The sequence below is a fragment of the Aquarana catesbeiana genome, linkage group LG04 (assembly GCF_042186555.1).
Source record: "Aquarana catesbeiana isolate 2022-GZ linkage group LG04, ASM4218655v1, whole genome shotgun sequence".
Classification (NCBI taxonomy): Eukaryota; Metazoa; Chordata; class Amphibia; order Anura; family Ranidae; genus Aquarana; species Aquarana catesbeiana.
This window is the reverse complement of record NC_133327.1, coordinates 621,475,501-621,494,214: the sequence shown is the minus strand read 5'-3', so window position 1 is coordinate 621,494,214 and position 18,714 is coordinate 621,475,501. Positions and strand designations below refer to the sequence as shown.

At 43.9% G+C, this 18,714-nt stretch overlaps 1 protein-coding gene across 1 annotated transcript in view; it reads right to left on the bottom strand.

The window, feature by feature from the left end:
* The window catches only part of TMEM63A (transmembrane protein 63A), a 122,306-nt gene extending 106,088 nt beyond the window's left edge, over positions 1 to 16,218 (bottom strand). The window contains exon 1 of the mRNA XM_073628313.1: positions 16,095 to 16,218. The gene's annotated coding sequence lies outside the window, so the exon portion shown is untranslated. The remainder of the gene's footprint in view (positions 1 to 16,094) is intronic.
* Positions 16,219 to 18,714: the final 2,496 nt, after the last annotated feature.

Sequence of the window (18,714 nt, the reverse complement as noted above, 5' to 3'; positions counted from 1 at the left end):
GTTGGTTCAGCAGAGACGGGCCTGAGATTCGATCCATCTGTGGGCAGGTTGGTTGTACTGAAATCGATCCATCAACCAACCTGTCAGATTCTTTACATGCGATCACAGCCGGCATGCATATCTGCCAGTAGTATTGACCACTGTTATCTGCCAGTAGTCAAAGCTCTCCATTGGCAGAACACATAGTGCTGCATGAGAGTTCCCCCATCATCGCTGACTATATGGTTTGGGGAATTGAGTAATTTTTCTTTCCTTCTGCCCATGGTGGAAAGAAAGACAATTGCATAATCTATGGGCTGCTTAACCACTCCATTCCCGGAAGGATGTGCCCCCTTAATGACCAGGCCATTTTTTTGCAATACGGCACTGCGTCGCTTTAACTGACAATTGCGCAGTCGTGCGACGCTGTACCCAAACAACAATTGACGTCCTTTTTTTCCCACAAATAGAGCTTTCTTTTGGTGGTATTTGATCACCTCTGTGGTTTTTATTTATTTTTTTTGCACTATAAACAAAAAAATGAGCGACAATTTTGAAAAAAAAAAGCAAGATTTTTTACTTTTTACTATAATAAATCTCCCCAAAAAATATAAAAAAAACTAATTTCTTCCTCAGTTTAAACCGATATATATTCTTCTACATATTTTTGGTAAAAAAAAAAAAAAAAATCACAATAAGCGTATATTGATTGGTTTGTGCAAAAGTTATAGCATGTACAAAGTAGGGGATATTTATGGCATTTTTATTATTCATTTTTTATTTTTTTTACTAGTAATGGTGGTGATCTGCGATTTTTAGTGGGACTGTGACATTGCGGAGGACAGATTGGACACTTTTGACACTGATATTTATACAGCGATCAGTGCTATAAATAGCCACTGATTACTCTAAAAATGTCACTGGCAGGGAAGGGGTTACATGTGCATCCTAGGGAGTGATTCTAATTGTGGGGGATGAGACTGCCTCGAGGGGGAGACCGATCATTGTTCATACTTAGTATGAACAACAGATCTGTCTGCTCTCCAATGACACAACGGAGATCTGTCGGTTTGACAGATCTCTGTTCTGTTTCTATCAGGAGCGATCGTGGGTGCCTGGCAGACATCGCGGCTGCCGGGCACGCGCATCGGCTTCATTGCCGTGCCGCGCGCCCCCTAGTGGCCTTAAAGCGGCGGAGCCGCGTGACGTCACTCCTGTGCGCGGGTGCCGTCGGTTATGGCATAGGCGTCTGTTCCTTCAGAGCGCATGCGCTGATGACATCATCGCCGCAGTATACAGTAAATATCTTCTAAACGGTGCACGTTTAGGAGATATTTACAGTACCTAAAGGTAAGCCTTTTTCTAGGCTTACATATAGGTACAACTTACACAGGGAGGTTTACAACCTCTTTAAGCTATTGCCTCGCAATTACCAGCAGCATTGTTAGCCTGCCATATGCGCTCCTTCAACTGGCTATTGGGCTGCCTGTTAGGTCTTATTAGATAGCAGGCTGACAATGCTGCCGATAATTGCAAGGCAGTGGCTTAAAGTGATACTAAACACACACTGTTTAATTTACATCGTCCCCTCTATTTCTGTATATGTATGATGGCACTGAAATTTAACTAAAATAAAACAACCCCATCCAATTAACTATATCCTTGTTCCTAGTCACAAGATCCAGCTCTTTCCCAGCCTGTCTGTAGGGAAACAGTGGCAGGAGGAGTGTCTAATCCTCTGCTGCTGGTCACATGTTCAAAATAAAAACAAATACAGGTAATACATAGCTATGAGTAAGCACTAACATTAGTGCGAAACGTCAGCTTTTTAAATAAACAAGGCAAATCTACGAGTGCGTCTGTCCAGAATTCATTCCCGTTTATCGCTACTAGCAATAGCCAGCAATTACGACCTCCGAACCAAGAAAGATTGACCTCTTACCTGTTAAATACTCCTTGAGCGGTGATATCTCTTCCATATACCTTTATACTCATACATGCGATCTTTCAGTACACTTTATTCACTTTCATATGCACACCGCGGCATAGCAACTCCTACACACTTTCTCTCATACTATTTTCACCCATTCAATGCTTTTCTCCTTCCATCCCAGCTTACTCTTCCTCACCATTACTTTACCACCTCCACACTCTGCCACACTAGTTTCCTTTTCTCCCTCTTTTTCATCTCTTCTCCTTCACCTCCCCCTACATCCTCTCCTTTCCTTCACCCCCCCCCCCCTTTCTTTTGCCCATGCTCTGCAGTACTTATGTACATAATCTCAGACTTTCATGATAACTATAGACCAACTATCATCTGCCATATATATTTATTTTATTACAGTGCGCATGCCTTGGAAGATTTCTCTATCCTCTGCATGCCCCCCCCCCGTGTTCTTTGTACCCAAGCACGCAACTTTATACTTTTAGGACACTTATATATTACCGTCTCCGATATATGTCCATATATATACCCATGTACTCATATATTCCATTTCATATATTCCATTATAGCGAGCATGCCTTGCAAGACTCATGGGTCGATACCTTGGTTCACATTTTTCTTCCATTTCCTTGCCATGCCTGCCTCACGTCTGGCTTTGGTCCTCTTTGCTGTGGTCTCCGTCCCTTCAGCTCCCGGGGGAGATGTTCCCCGCTGACCCTCGCTTGGGTCCAGACTCTGCAGCCAACCGTCTAATCAGTAAGTATGGGATCACCAGTTCTGGTCTCATGCTTTTGTCCTAATCATAACCTATACTTCAATACATATCTTACTTGTTCTTTACAGACACCAGATGTACACATCAGCCCCTGATGAAGCGAGTAGAGCTCGCAAAACGCGTCGGGTTAGAGATGTATCATGTATATCTGTACTATGTATACTTTGTGATATTATATCGTTATGGCTATGTTTAGAGGACGATTATGCTACGTTGCTGTTCTCATGAAATTGTTATTTATGATCATGTTTTATATTGGATGATGTTTATACAAATTAAATTTGTTACCCCCCTTACACATCTTGTTGACCTTGTGATCATCAGGGACACCTCACTCAAAGTCCCACGGGCGATTGTCTGTTTCCGTATATAGTATAGGGATGGAGGTGTTGCATGTTAGGGAGCAGCTTTTAGACTTTTCCTTTTTGGAGGAGGAGAAACATATCGCCCAGAGGACACAAAAAACGGAGCTGGGGGGGCGGAGCCACTGCGGGGAAGGGAAATCCCACTAACAGCTGAAATGTCATCAGTTGTTGAGGACGCGGCGCCCCCACTCCTTAACCTATGATTGCCTGCATTCTTTTGTATACATTTCATTTGTCAGCGGGGGAATCCCGTTGACAGATGAAAGAGCCAAACCTGTAGGTATCGGCGCATTTGCACGGAGTACCGATACTCGTGCAAATGCTTAGTATCGGTATCAGTGCAACCCTAGTTAAAATGCAAGATTAGTTAAACCCCTCAACTGTATATTTTCTGAAAGACCCTGAAGAATAAAACAGTGGTAGTTGCAATTTTTATGCCACATGATGTTTAGCACACGTTTATTATGAATGATGCTGAAAGGCTCATCCACCTTACTAGCCGTTCAGTGTCCTCCGCCCCTCTCTGCCAATCCCTCCAATGGCTTCCACTCACCCAAAAAATAAAATCCAAAGTACTAATAACTCTGCCCCCAGCTACATCACTAACCTAGTCTCAAAATATCAACCAAGCCACACTCTTCGGTCCTCCCAAGACCTCCTGCTCTCTAGCTCCCTTGTCACCTTCTCCCATGCTCGCCTCCAGGTTTTCTCTAAAGGTTCTCCCATTCTTTGGAACTCCCTACCCCAATCTGTCCGACTGTCCCCTAATCTATTCATCTTTAGACGATCCCTGAAAACCCTTCTCTTTAAAGAAGCCTATCCTGCTTCTAACTAGTACACTGTATTACTTCTTCCATCAGCTCACCCCCCATAGTTATTACCTTTTGTATCAACTGACCCTCCCTCTTAGATTGTAAGCTCTAGCGAGCAGGGCCCTCTGATTCCTCTTGTACCAAATTGTAATGTAACTGTACCGCCTTCATTTTGTAAAGTGCTGTGCAAACTGTTGGCACTATTTACAGTATCTCACAAAAAAAAAAAAGAGTACACCCCTCACATTTTTGTAAATATTTAATTATATCTTTTCATGTGACAACACTGAAGAAATTACACTTTGCTACAATGTAAAGTAGTGAGTGTACAGTAGAGGTCGACCGATACATCGGACAATTTTTGGCATTTTTTAATTAATCAGCATCCGATTGTGCTGATAAAAAAGGCAGATTTAAAACTTCAGCGAGACTTGCAAATAACTTCTGTAATAGAAGTCAATGCAAGTTGCCTGAAGTCTTCCTGTGGAGACTTGTCTCTTCTATCTGGGCCAGTGCCGTTTTTAAGACAGAGCAAAAGGGGCAGCTGCCCTGGGCCCCATCATTGTTGTGGGGCCCAAAGCAGCTACCTCATACTTGCCAACTATCCCAGTTTAAATTCCATTATCCCTTGAAGTCCTGTGCTGTGCCCCGATATCTCAGTGTAAAGTTCTGTTGCTGGTGCCCTATTGCCCTGTACAGATGACTCACCTGCAGACCCTGTGTTTACATGTAAATAACCTGCATTGATATGTAAATAGGAGCTACATTAATATGTAAATAGTCGCGGACTGCGGCATTGATATGTAAATAGAGGCAGCATTCATATGTATATCATGTCCCCCTGAGGTCATATCCACCATCACCTCTGCTGAATTCTCCCACTGGGGAGGTAAAGGGGCATGCTTGAAAGTCCTGCCTACAACTATAGTCATTAAGCCTAACATCTGCCTATTCTGCAAAGGTAAGCAAATTGGAGGTGGAACCCTTCTTCAAATAAACATGATGCCACAGCACCCAGAATTTTGGTGCATGAGAATAAGCACGTCAGCAGATGTGTGAGGGTGTCATTAACAATTAATGGCACTGCTGTGTATCTGCTAAAGGGCAGCACATTTCTGTGGTGTCAGGAAAGCGATTTTGCATGCATTCCCAACATACAAATGTGAGCGCAGGCTAAATGTCTCAGTTACACTGGTGGTCAGTGTAAATCTTCTCATTACATTGGGGCTTGGTGTACAATCCTTTAATTCACACTAGTGGCAGGTGTAAAGGTTCCCCTTACATTGGTGGTCAGTGTAAATCTTCTCATTACATTAGGGCTTGGTGTACACTCCTTTAATTCACACTAGTGGCCGGTGTGAATGTCCCCCTTACATTGGTGGTCAGTGTAAATCCCTCCTTACATTGGTGGTTACTGTGAATGCTCCTATTACATTAATGGTCAGGGTAAATCATCATTACATTAGTGGCCAGTGTAGAAACTCCTCTTTCTATTGGTAATCGTTAAAAAATCCAAAACTTGCATTTGTGGTCAGTTTTGAATCCTCCCTTACATTGGTGGTCCATGTAGAAGCCCCCTTTAAATAGGTGGTGAGTGTAAATCCTCCTTATATTGGTGGCCAGTGTAGAAATCCGTCTTTATTGGCTGTTGATGTAAAATCCCCCGTTACTTTGATTGACAGTGTAAATTCTTCATAACATTGGTGATCGGTGTACATTTCCCTTTACAAGCAGAAATCATGTGCTGTAACCTCGAGCAAACAATCTGTGAGTCATAATGTGTGCTGTAACCTCTAGCAGCCAGTCAGTGAGCGGTAATGATACACTATAACCTCTGGCAACCAATTACAATTGCTGCCTGATCTTATTCAGTAAACTGATTTTGAGTCTAGCTGCTATTTATTATATGACTCAAAACATGTGGCAAGCAAAATTCATGGAAAAGGAGGCCCAAGAAAATGTTTGCCCAGGATCCAGTCAATATTAAAGGGCCCTGATCTGGGCAGCCTGCCAAGTCTGAGAAAAGAAGCAAAGAGATACAATGTTTATACTTATCAATGGACTGAACTCATGTGTAGGGGTTCTCAGTTTAACCATTTAAAGACTAAATCTTTTCTGACACTTGTTGCTTACAAGTAAAAATCCTGTATTTTCTGCTAGAATATCACTTAGAACCCCCAAACATTATATATTTTTTTTTAGCAGAGACCCTAGGGAATAAAATAGCGGTTGTTGCAATATTTTATGTCACACGGTATTTGCGCAGCGGTCTTTCAAACGCAATTTTTTGGGAAAAAATACACTTTAATGAATTTAAAAAAAAAACAAACAGTAAAGTTAGTCCATTTTTTTTCATCCAAAAGTTTTGATTACCTGCTTTTGTGTATTTAATATTTAAGTTGTATAATTTAGATTTAAAAAAAACTATAAGTGAACTGATTGGAGGTTTGTTTTGTTTAATAAATGTTAAAATTGACGGTAAAACACTGTTGGTTTTAGCGGCGCTTTACCATCATTTTAGTGGCGCTATTCAGCCACTAGCGGGGCGCTTATAACCCAGCTATCGGCCGATGAAGGGGTTAAATGTGGCCTTGTATCGCCGCTGCCGAAGCGCTTTGCAGGCACTTCGGCAGCGGTGCCCATTCATTTCAATGGGCAGGAGTGGTGGAGGAGCGGTATACACCGCTCCAAAGATGCTGCTTGCAGGACTTTTAACATCCTGCCAGCGCATCGCCTCAGTGTGAAAGCACTCGGGCTTTCACACAGACTGCAGGGGAGCCATTTTGCAGGCACTTTACAGGCGCTATTTTTAGCCCAAAAGCGCCTGAAAAACACCCCAGTGTGAAAGGGGTCTAACTGTTAGATTTTATGAGATGAAGGGGGGGGGGGGGGGAAATCGGCCAAACATATCGGCCCAAAAAATAAAATAATAAAAATCGGCATCATACATCGGCCGCTGTAATTTCTAAATATCGTCATCGGCCAGAGAAAAACCCATATCTGTCAACCTCTAGTGTACAGCTTGTGTAACAGTGTACATTTTCTGTCCCCTCAAATTAACTCAACACACAGCCATTAATGTCTAAACTACTGGCAACAAAAGTGAGTAAACCCCTAAGTGAAAATGTCCAAATTGGGGCCAATTATCCATTCTCCCTCCCTGATGTCATGCGGCTCGTTAGTGTTACAAGGTCTCAGGTGAGTTACAAAAAGATTTTCCTCTGGTGGGACTTTGTAAGGCAAGACCTCCCCAAAAGTGATAACAATTGTTTATAAAAAATACATTTTGTTTGAAATGTTAAAAAAACAGGAGAAAAGGTGCGTAGTGGCGAAACTACAATTAATGTGAGTACACACAATGATGCACGTTTCAATACTACACATAAAACCACTTGCTCTGTTTAGTGGACCACACACACACACCAGAGTTGACCCGACGCATTTCGAGTTATAGTGTTAATCCTCTTCATCAGGGGTAAGTGGTTATGGGTAAAGCATTAGTATAATCTGGTTATGTAGAGTATCATGGATATCGCATAGTTTAAAAACAAGGAAAATTTGCTGCCATAGGCCAGTCAGAAAGTCCAAGGGGCAAAGCCTATTAAGGATCTGGCCGATATCATTCACAGAGGGCACTCAGCCTAACCCCCAAGGAAGAGCACCACACCATAGACGGGCGAGGTCAGTGAATCTCTGCTACATTGTGGTCATAGAATAAATCAACCTTGAATCTTCAGTTAGTCCCAAAATGAGATGGGTAGTCAGACAGCACATAAATGTAGTGCTGTTAGCCTTAAATGCAGAGATGTGCCCTCTAAGCCTGAAAACTGGTCATGGATGGCATGCCAGGTGTGAATGGGGAGCAGGTGTGTTAAATTTGGTGTTATCGCTCTCACTCTCTCATACTGGTCACTGGAAGTTCAACATGACACCTCATGGCAAAGAACTCTCTGAGGATCTGAAAAAAAGAATTGTTACTCTACATAAAGATAGCCTAGGCTATAAGAAGATTGTCAAGACCCTGAAACTGAGCTGCAGCATGGTGGCCAAGACCATACAGCGGTTTAACAGGACAGGTTCCACTCAGAACAGGCCTCACCATGGTCCACCAAAGAAGTTGAGTGCACGTGCTCAGCGTCATATCCAGAGGTTGTCTTTGGGAAATAGACGTATGAGTGCTGCCAGCATTGCTGTAGAGGTTAAAGGGGTGTCAGTGCTCAGACCATACACCGCCCACTGCATCAAATTGGTCTGCATGGCTGTCATCCCAGAAGGAAGCCTCTTCTAAAGATGATGCACAAGAAAGCCCGCAAACAGTTTGCTGAAGACAAGCAGACTAACCGCTTCAGCCCCGGAAGATTTTACCCCCTTCCTGACCAGAGCACTTTTTACAATTTGGCACTGCATTGCTTTAACCAACAATTGAGCTATCGTGCAATGCTGTACCCGAACGAAATTTGCATCCTTTTTTTTTTTTACCACAAATAGAGCTTCTTTTGGTGGTATTTGATCACCTCTGCAGTTTTTATTTTTTGCGCTATAAACAAAACAAAAAAAAAAAAGACAATTAAAAAAAAAAACTATTTGTAACTTTTTGCTATAATAAATATACACAAAATAAAAAAATAATAATTTATTCATCAGTTTAAGCCATTTATGATAGATGGGGGAATGCGCCATTGCGGCGGACAGATCGGATACTTTTGACACATTTTTGAGACCATTGACATTTATACAGCGATTAGAGCTATAAAAATGCACCGATTACTGTGTAAATGTCACTGGAAGGGAAGGGGTTAAAACTAGGGGGAGATCAAGGCGTTAAATGTGTTACCTGGATAGTGTTTCTAACTGTATGGGGATAGGACTTACTGGGGGAGGAGACATATTGCTGTTCCTACTTAGTAGGAACAAGCGATACGTCTCCTCTCCCCTGACAGAACAGGAATTTGTGTGTTTACAAGCCTTTACAAGTTATCAGTTTAGAGTTATCCATTAACCCCTTCACGCCGACGTAAGGAAAATATGCGGCCTTCGGCTTGAAGGGGTTGTACCGGGGTGATGCCTGCAGCTGCACGCATGACTACGGTACCGTTTTTTTATAGCCGATGGTCGGCTTTCTTGCAACAACAACTGATGTGGCTAAGCAGCTGCTCGGCTGTTATTACAAGCCCTCCCGCTGCCTTCCGCGGCCTGCCCGGGCTCTCCCGGCCCACTGGGAGACCCGAGCCACCAGCCAGCACATCCGTCGGCTGGCCGGAGACCTGAATGAAGCCGAAATCGGCTTCGATTGGGTCTCGGATCTAGTAATCTGGACGTGATGTCATGACATCAATTTTGGTTTACTAAAAACTTAAATGCACCAAATTTTTGAAAAAATGTCAGTATAAAAAAAATTCAAACTTGGTGTTTTGAATTCTTTTAAATGCAAAGGAGGGATTTGGGATCTTACAGATCCCAGATCCCTCTATAAAAAGACTACCTGCCACTGACTTTTACTGTCACAAGGGGTGTTTACATCCCTTGTGACATCAATAAAAGTGATCAGAAAAAAAAAAAAAAAAAAAAAAAGTGTAAAAATAAATTAATAAAAAATTTAAAGCACCCCATCTCTCCGTGCTCGCATGCAGAAGCAAATGCATACCCAAGTCATGCCCGCAAATGTAAAGTGTTCAAATCCCACGTGAGGTATCGCCGCGATTGTTAGAGCGAGAGCAATAATTCTAGTACAAGATCTCCACTGTAACTCTAAACTGGTAACCCATACACATTTTTAAAGCGTCACCTATGGAGATTTTTAAGTAAGGATGGACAACCTATGGACAACTTAAGTAAGTTGTTTTTCTTTCTTTTTAATTAATGAAAGTGTATTTCTTCCCAAATAATTGCATTTGAAAGACCGCAAATACAGTGCGACATGAAATATTGCAATGACCGCCATTTTATTTTTGAGGGTCTCTGCTAAAATATATATACACACACTATATATGTAGCGCTGGTAGATTTTCATCTACCGCTGATAGGTAAATTTAGTGGGTCGCTTATTATAGGAAGTTAGTTTTGCCTCTGTTCCAGCTTGGCTGACGTTGCGTGTAGTTCCACATTGTGCCGGTGGGTGTCGTTGTCACCATCGGCAGGTGTTGGAAAAGCAACGTGTTGAAGCGAATGAGTGCTCCTCTGTCCTGGAGACAACTCGTGGAGGTGGTCCTCCGAGTTGCAACCTGGGAGAGGGTATTTATGGGACAGACGCCATGCTTTAGGGTTCGTTTTCAGCCACCTGCTGGCCCTCCTGGCCGACAGGTATGCACTAGGAATACTACCTCGCGGTCCTCCGTTCTGGAGGCCCACGTCGCTGCGGCGTGTAGGTGGGCACAGAAGCCTGTCTGGGGCCTACCACAGCAGCGGAGGAATGGTCCTGAGCTGTCTATCTTGAGTGAAGAAGCTGGACAACTGAGAAGATCCCAGGGGAGGACCCGTCATGGAAGGATCATGCAGAGTGCTGGTCTGGAGAGGGGCCTGGTGACTCGGTTGGAGGACACAATCCTGAAGTAATCTTACAGTATAGTACTGCCGGGTTGCCTTAAAGGTTCAAGTACTGTATCTGACATTCATCACAAACCAATACAACCACATGGCAGAGGATCGTACGGTTTTATTCCAAATAAGTCTGTGGCAGAGACTTTTGTTCGTGCTGCGTGCTGGCTGCTAGACAAGTGAGAGATGTCTATCCAGGCGGGCAAAGATTAAATCCTACGAAAGGGGATTGAACTATTCAAGAGGGGTGTAGAGCAAAGAGGACAAGCCCGCTTAACCACTTGCTGCCCGCCTGCCGTCATATGACGGCGCAGCCTTCCAGGCAGCCCAGGGGGCGCGCACGCGCCGCATCGCTCCGGTCCCGGTGCGCGTGCCCGGCGGCTGCGATGTCCGCCGGGCACCCGCAAATGCCCGGTAACCGAGCAGGACCGTGGATCTGTGTGTGTAAACACACAGATCCACGTCCTGTCAGATGGGAGGAGACCGATGGTGTGTTCCTTGTACAGAGGAACACCGATCGGTCACCTCCCCTTGTGAGTCCCCTCCCCCCACAGTTAGAATCAGTCCCTAGCAACACGATTAACCCTATAGCGCCCCCTCCTGGTTCACCCCTTCATTGCCAGTCACATTTATACAGTAATCAATGCATTTTTATAGCACGGATCGCTGTATAAATGTGAATGGTCCCAAAAATGTGTCAAAATTGTCCGATGTGTCCGCCACAATATCGCAGTCATGATAAAAATCGCAGATCGCCGCCATTACTAGTGAAAAAAAAAAATAATAATAATAAAAATGCTATAAATCTATCCCCTTATTTTGTAGACGCTATAACTTTTGCGCAAACCAATAAATATATGCTTATTGCGATATTTTTTACCAAAAATATGTAGAAGAATACGTATCGGCCTAAACTGAGGAAAAAATTTGTTTTAAAAAAAAAAAAAATTGGATATTAATTATAGCAAAAAGTAAAAAATATAATTTTTTTTCAAACTTGTCACTCTTGTTTTGTTTATAGCACAAGAAATAAAAACTGCAGAGGTGATCAAATACCACTAAAAGAAAGCTCTATTAGTGGGGAAAAAAATGATTAAACCAGCAGCTCCACGAGAGTTATTGCTATATATATATATATATATATATATATATATATATATATATATATATAAATAAAATGTATGGAGGTTCTAAGTAATTTTCTAGCAAAAAATACAGATTTAAACTTGTAAGCAACAAGTGCCAGAAAAAGGCTTAGGCATGAAGGGGTTAATGATGGCTCTGGAATTATTGTGCTCACTTTGCTTTTCACAGCGATATGCAACATGCGTCGTTTTGAAATCGTTTTCATATGTAGACACACAGTTTTAGAGAGGATTCCCTTCCTTTGGAACTGTGAGACATGAAGTGAGCATGAAAATCTCCCCAAATAGACTAAAAGAAAGAAAAAAAAAAAAAAAAAAAAAACAACAGGTTTTAACAACCCCAACTTCAAAAAAAAAAAAAAAAAAAAAAAGTTTTCTAGGTACATTTTCACATTTGTTCACTTGCATAGCCTGCTAAACATAAACTTCAGAAAAACCTGAAAAACTAGACAAGTACACTTATCCCTGATTGTATCTATTTCAAACAGACCTTGGAGGACACAAGGGAAATAAGTTGCTACATTTGTAACAAGCGCAACAAACATCTCTTGAAAAAGCGAGAGTAAGCCTACTGTAGGTTCGTACTATGCATCGCAAATAAATTGCACAGGAAACGCACCGCATTCCTGTACAATTCACATGCGATTCAGTGCAGTGCCATTTGAGCTAATTCATTTTGAATAGTATCAAAGTGGGGCAGCAGTTTTGGGAACGCACTGCTACTGGATTACGTGGTCGCTTTGTACCATGTGATCTGGTGCAGGCGACTTGCATTTGGGGTGTTGTTAGAATTGCACTGACACCTGCCTCAGATCACAAGGATGGTGTGAAAAACTTGCATGGATTGCGGGTTTCCCGCACCGCATTTTAGTATGAACCGAGAATTAGAGCTTGGGACAAATCAGATTAGATTGACCCAACAGAATTTAGGGCCCATCCACACCAGCAGCCACGCTGAATGTACAGCGTCTGATGTGTGCTGGGAGGGAACAGTGCCAATGAGCTACGGTAATTCTGCAACATCACGCTGTTTACTTTCATTTTTTGTTAGAACTTTATTGAAAGGTCACAAGCAACATTTTTAGTTCCAATCACTGCAGCGGCGTTGCAATGTGATGTAAACGGACTTCATAGCAAACAAGGTAAATTGCGTTCTCTATGGGTTGGGACTGCACTGAGCAATGTTTCCCAGCACAGCCCAATCCAAATGATATGACTGAGCACCAATGTCCTTCCATATGGAGGATTCCTACCAGACCTGCCTGTCAGTTTTTCAGGAAGAACGGATGTTTAATGTAAACGCCCTCTCATACTGGTGCACTAAACGCGGTATGCATTTGTAAAAAAAAGGATATCACATTTTTAACGTGTTTTTAGTGCGCGGCGCTAAATTTCAACGCAGCGCATATTGTGATTTCAAGGTGTTTTCTGAGGAATATATATTACACCATTAACAAGCCTGTATCTGTGAAGCCTGGACATACCTCAAAGACGCAATGCAATGCGTTATTTTTTTGGATTTCCTTTGATTTCTATGGAAGACGTGTTTTTGGCGTGCTTTTTACACAGATTTGCTTTTTTGGTGCATACGAAAGATGCAGCATGCAGGGCTTTTCAAAACGCAACGTGATGAAGTGGACAGCTATACAAGATTCAAAGAGGGAAAATTTTCATGCACTTTTGTCACACTGGAAAGATGCGTTTTAGCGCGGCAAAAGAGCACCAGTGTGAAAGTCTATGAACGAGCAGATGTAAAGGGACAAGCATTCGTTTACGCGTGACCGCCTTCCAAGTCTGTAAAGGTCAGAAAAAAAAAAAAAAGGATCCTTCTCCACAAGCATTGTGATTTTGGCCTTTTTGCCAACCTGGGTCTCCCAAACTGCACCCATATAGAACACATTCTCATATCTACCACAACCCCGCCTAGCAGTTTGTTTTAAAAAAAAAAAAACGAACAAACAAAAGTTCACTAAAAAGTGATGGCACGAGCTATTCCACCCTTTTTTGGACATTTTGGTGTGTTGGCAGCCTCGTCATGTGAATGGGCTGCCTTACTGTAATGCACATTAAAGTGTGAAAAAATGCACATTGAGGCAAAGCAGCAGTACTGTCACCACCGCCGTACTAACTGTGAGAACTTTTTGTTACCAAAGTCCATGCACACATTTTTTTTTAAACATGTAAAAGAGCAAATGGCAAACTGGAAAATGTTTCCCATCAAACATTTTATAACTAGGAGGGAAAAAAAATCTGTACAGAGCCAGCCTTGAAAATGAAGCACTCTTGTAATAATTAATGTAAGACACTCGCCATTTACCTGTGTTTGACATGCGTTTGAAGAGCAGATCAAACACAGTTCAGCAGATTCCTGCTTACTTCAACGGTGCATGACAATTTTGAGGCTGCGTTTAATTTGCTTTTCGTCTCTTTGGACGCAGCGGGTTGCGTTGATTGCAGCCTTTCGCACTGTTTTGAACTCAAACAGCTTTGCATTCGAATGTGAAAGGCAGTGCTTGACAAGAATGACATTCTACATGAGCTTTTCTCAACTAGGGTTCTTCCGGAGGTTGCTGGGGGTTCCTTGAGCAATGTCGAATTGATCTCACACTTAAGTCTGCCATACATGGATCAAAATTCGGCTGGTTCAGCAAGGAACGGCTTAACTTCGACCCATGTATGGGCAGCCTGCTTGGCTTCTGTCCAACCAGCCTGTCTGGTTTTTCCCCCGAACGATCAGGGTTGCCGACTATAGCCTGCAACACTGATCATTGTATTCTGAGAATGGAGAAGTCTCACCACAGCACGAGCGATTTGCCCATCCATAGGGTGGGTGACACTTCTGCGCCGACCGCCAATCCTAGGCAACACTACGGCACCGACCTCCAATCCTAGGCGACACTACGGCACCAACTGACAAACCTAGGCGATGCTATGGCGCCGACCGGCAAACCTAGGCGACGCTTCTGCGCTGACCGCCAATCCTAGGTGCCGCTTCTGTGCTGACCGCCAATTCTAGGTGACACTACGGCGTCAACCGCCAATCCTGGGTGACACTACGGCACCGACCTCCAATCCTAGGTGACACTACAGCGCCGACTGCCAATCCTAGGCGACGCTACGGTGCTGACCGCCAATCCTAGGCGATGCTACGGCGCCGACCGACAATCCTAGGCGACGCTACGGCGCCGACCGACAATCCTAGGCGACGCTACGGCGCCGACCGACAATCCTAGGCGACGCTACGGCGCCGACCGACAATCCTAGGCGACGCTACGGCGCCGACCGACAATCCTAGGCGACGCTACGGCACCGACCACCAATGCCAACTATAGCCTGCAGCACTGATCATTGTATCCTGACAATGGAGAAGTCTCACCACAGCCAGAGCAATTTGCCCATCCATAGGGTGGGTGACACTTCTGTGCCGACCATCAATCCTAGGCAACACTACGGCACTGATCGCCAATCCTAGGTGATGCTTCTGCACTGACTGCCAGTCCTAGGCGACACTACGGCGCCGACCTCCAATCCTAGGGCGCACAGACCATACAAAGTAAAATACGCCCTGTATTTGCGGCACCCAGGAACCACAGCAGCTGCATAATTGAAATTTATATACCTGTACTACAGAAAAATTACACTGTACACGGCTATATACATGTAAATGCTGCTACTTGCTTTTTCATGTGTATGGATATGTTTTTCCAAAACTCAAAAATTTGCGGTTCACAAGCATATCATATACACATGTGATGAAAGTACCAGCATTGAGGTCATTATATCCATATACAGCATATTCTGTAATATATGTCTGTGGGCAAATTCATGCGACAGCTGTGGCTTCTGGGCACCACAAATATTGCTGTATTTTACTCTGTTCAGCCATACGCCTTTATATACACCTGATATACAAGGGCCCTCGTTTTAAAATTTTAAGATCCTCACTACGTATTATTGTAGAGGAGACGGGTGTAAATAATGATCTGCCCTGGGTGCCAATAATACCCGGTATGCCATAGTAGGCGGTTTACTGAGACCAATAAAGTATTTAAAGGGCTCATCCAGGGTAAAAGCGCAGAGAGAGGCTGACCTCTATGAAGAGTCACTATAGAAGGAGATATAATAATGAATATATATGTACTGGGGGGGGGGGGGGGACACAAATCATCTCAGGGGGGGTTACATGTAAGTCCCCCATCATACCAGCCCTGGCTGTCTGTACATCAGAAGGTGCCATATACAGCTCTGTGCCCCATTATAGACCCCCCAGTGACAGAGGAGGGGGTCGTGCTCTCTGCCATTGCCCAGCACTGTGATGAGGACACTGATCAGCACACTGTGCAATGCAGGAAACACACACATCACACAGTTGCAAAACTTCACAGATCACATGCTGATCTCATAGAGCAGAGCACACAGACACCTGCCAGTCACAGTCAGTGCCATCCCGGGGTGTCAGGGCCCCAGTGATGGGGTGTCAGCCCGGGATCTGCACACACACACCCCGTTTTATTATCAGTAGAAAGAAAAGTAACTTGCCTGCAGCCAGCTGCTTCTCCCGAAATCCGGGCAGAGGGGCGGGGCCACAAACTCCTAGGCAGGGTATGTACTGCGCATGCGCGCTGTGCTCCTCCGCTCTGTACATTCCCTGTGGCCAGCAGTCTCCAGCAGCACACTTAGTACATAGCTCCGCCCCGCCCTGGGTGACCCCATTCTACATACTTCATAAGGTCATGAGAGGAGGGAGGCTGCCAGTGCTGACCTGTGTCTCTGAAAGTGGCAGTTGCCTGGCTGTCATGCTGCTCCCATGGCTTCGCTCATTTCTGTGGCACAGGAGAAGGTGTACAGATCAGGACTCCTTCCACACTGAGGCGCTTGAAAACTGCCTAGAAAATGGCGAGCGCTTTTCAGGCGTTTTTTTTTTTTTTAAGGTCACGTGACTCAAATAATTGGTACAAGAACCATTTTGAGGCGCTTCCCATTCATTTCAATGGAGAAGGGCCCTTTTGAGGTGCTTTTTTAGCTCTCCAAAGATGCTGCTTGCAGGAGTTTTTTCAACGCCCCGCCAGCACAGCGCCCCAGTGTGAAAGCATCCATTCATGTTAATGGGAAGCAGTTTTTGTGAGCTTTTCAGTTGCTTTTTTTAACGCAAAGGCGCTTAAAGCAGTTGTATACCCGCAGATTTTTTTTTTAAAAAACCTGTAAGGCAAAAGGCATAATGAGCTAGTAGGCACCACATACTAGCTCATTATGAAATATTTTCCTTAAAGAAAAAGGAATCCTCCTTCATTGGGACTTTGTAGGCAGCAAACACACATATAATTTCAGAAAATATAATTTATTAAATGTACATAAAATCATTTGATCATATGATGACCGGTATTAAAAGGACATAGAAAAATACTACACAGGTATGCAAAACAGCATAGACAAAACAAAAAACAACAAATTACATGGTATGTATTAGACATGTGCACCATCAATAAATTTGTTTTGTTTTGTTTCGTATTAGAATTAATTCGTATTTTGTAATTTGTGTACGAAATACGAATTTTCGTTAGGTTCGTTAACTTTTCGTAACAATTATGAATGTTCGTTATGCTGAATTTATCATTATGAGGGGCTCCCACCATCCCTGTGCTGTGCTGACTTCCTGGGTTTTAACTTTTAGGTTTGTTAACTTTTCGTAACAATTACGAATGTTCGTTAGGAATTTGGACCCGAGATTCGTAAAGGAAATTTCGTACAAAATTCAGAAGCATAGCAATTCATATTTCGGATCCTGCCAAATGTACGAATTTATGGAAATTTGTACGAATTTTCGATTCGTACGAAACTAATCGCACATATCTAGTATGTATGACAAAAAAAAGATTGTTACTCTCCAGTACCCTAATATTTTCCTTAGAAAGAGGCGTTGGCAGCTGATCCCGTCCACGTCGAGGGAGCTGACATTTCCCCTCGGTGTGTCTTCCGGGTTCGCGGCTCCGGTGCTGTGAGTGGCCGGAGCCGCAATGTCGTCATTGTCGCGCATGCGCGCGGGAGACTTCTTTCTGGCAAGGTCCGGCAGTGTCTGCCGGACTTTCACGGCACATGCGCTGCTGACGACAGCGGGTGCATGCAGGGTGAATATCTCCTAAACCGTACAGGTTTAGGAGATATTCATTTCACCTACAGGTAAGCCTTATTATAGGCTTACCTGTAGGTAAAAACACAAAAAAAGGGTATACAATCGCTTTAAAAAACGCCTCAGTGTAAAAGGGGTCTTAAAAGAGAAGTACAGCTAAAGCTCATTTGGTTGTACTTCTTCTGTGGATCATAATATGGCCCTGTTACACCTGATCACCAGTATCAGGGGGACCTTTTCCTCTGACTGTCAATGACAATACAATGTCATAATGTGCTAGTATGCATCACATACTAGCACATTATGAGAGACTTGCCTTAAAATGAAGCCCTTCAGCGTCACAATGTCACTGCTGAGAGGGCTTCCATCTTCACCCGGTCTTCCTTCCAGGTTCACGACCTCCACCTACATGAGTGGCTGGGGGCGTGATGACGTCACTCCCATGCATGCGCTTGGGAGCCACTGTTTACGGCAAGATCCAGCACGGTATGCCAGACCTTCAGAGCGCATGCGCCGGTTACGTCACCAGCTGCATGCACTCTGAATATCTCCTTAACAATGCAATTTTAGGAGATATTCACAGTAACTACAGGTAAGCCTTATTACAGGCGTACCTGTAGGTAAAATGATGAAAAAGTGGGTTTACTACCTCTTTAATCCACTGACTACCAATGTTAAAGCGGAGTTCCGCTTAAATACTGCAGCTGCTGACTTTTAATAATTGGACACTTACCTGTCCCTGGGTCCAGCGATGCGGGGGAACGAAGCCACGCTCGTCTCCCCTTCCGCTCAGCGGCACTGGCATTTTAACTGTGGGCGCCTGGCTGTGGCTACACAGCCGGGCATCCACTGCGTATGCGTGAGCCGCGTAGCACGCCGTGACTGGCCACGCAATCATCTGGGACCTGTCACGTGTCCCAGATGATTGCCTAGAGGGAGGGGGGAGAGGTGATCTCCCTTCCTGCGCCGAGGGAAGTGACGTCTAGAGCCCAGGCGCTGAAGGAGGCAGATTTCGAGGGTCCACATAGCAAC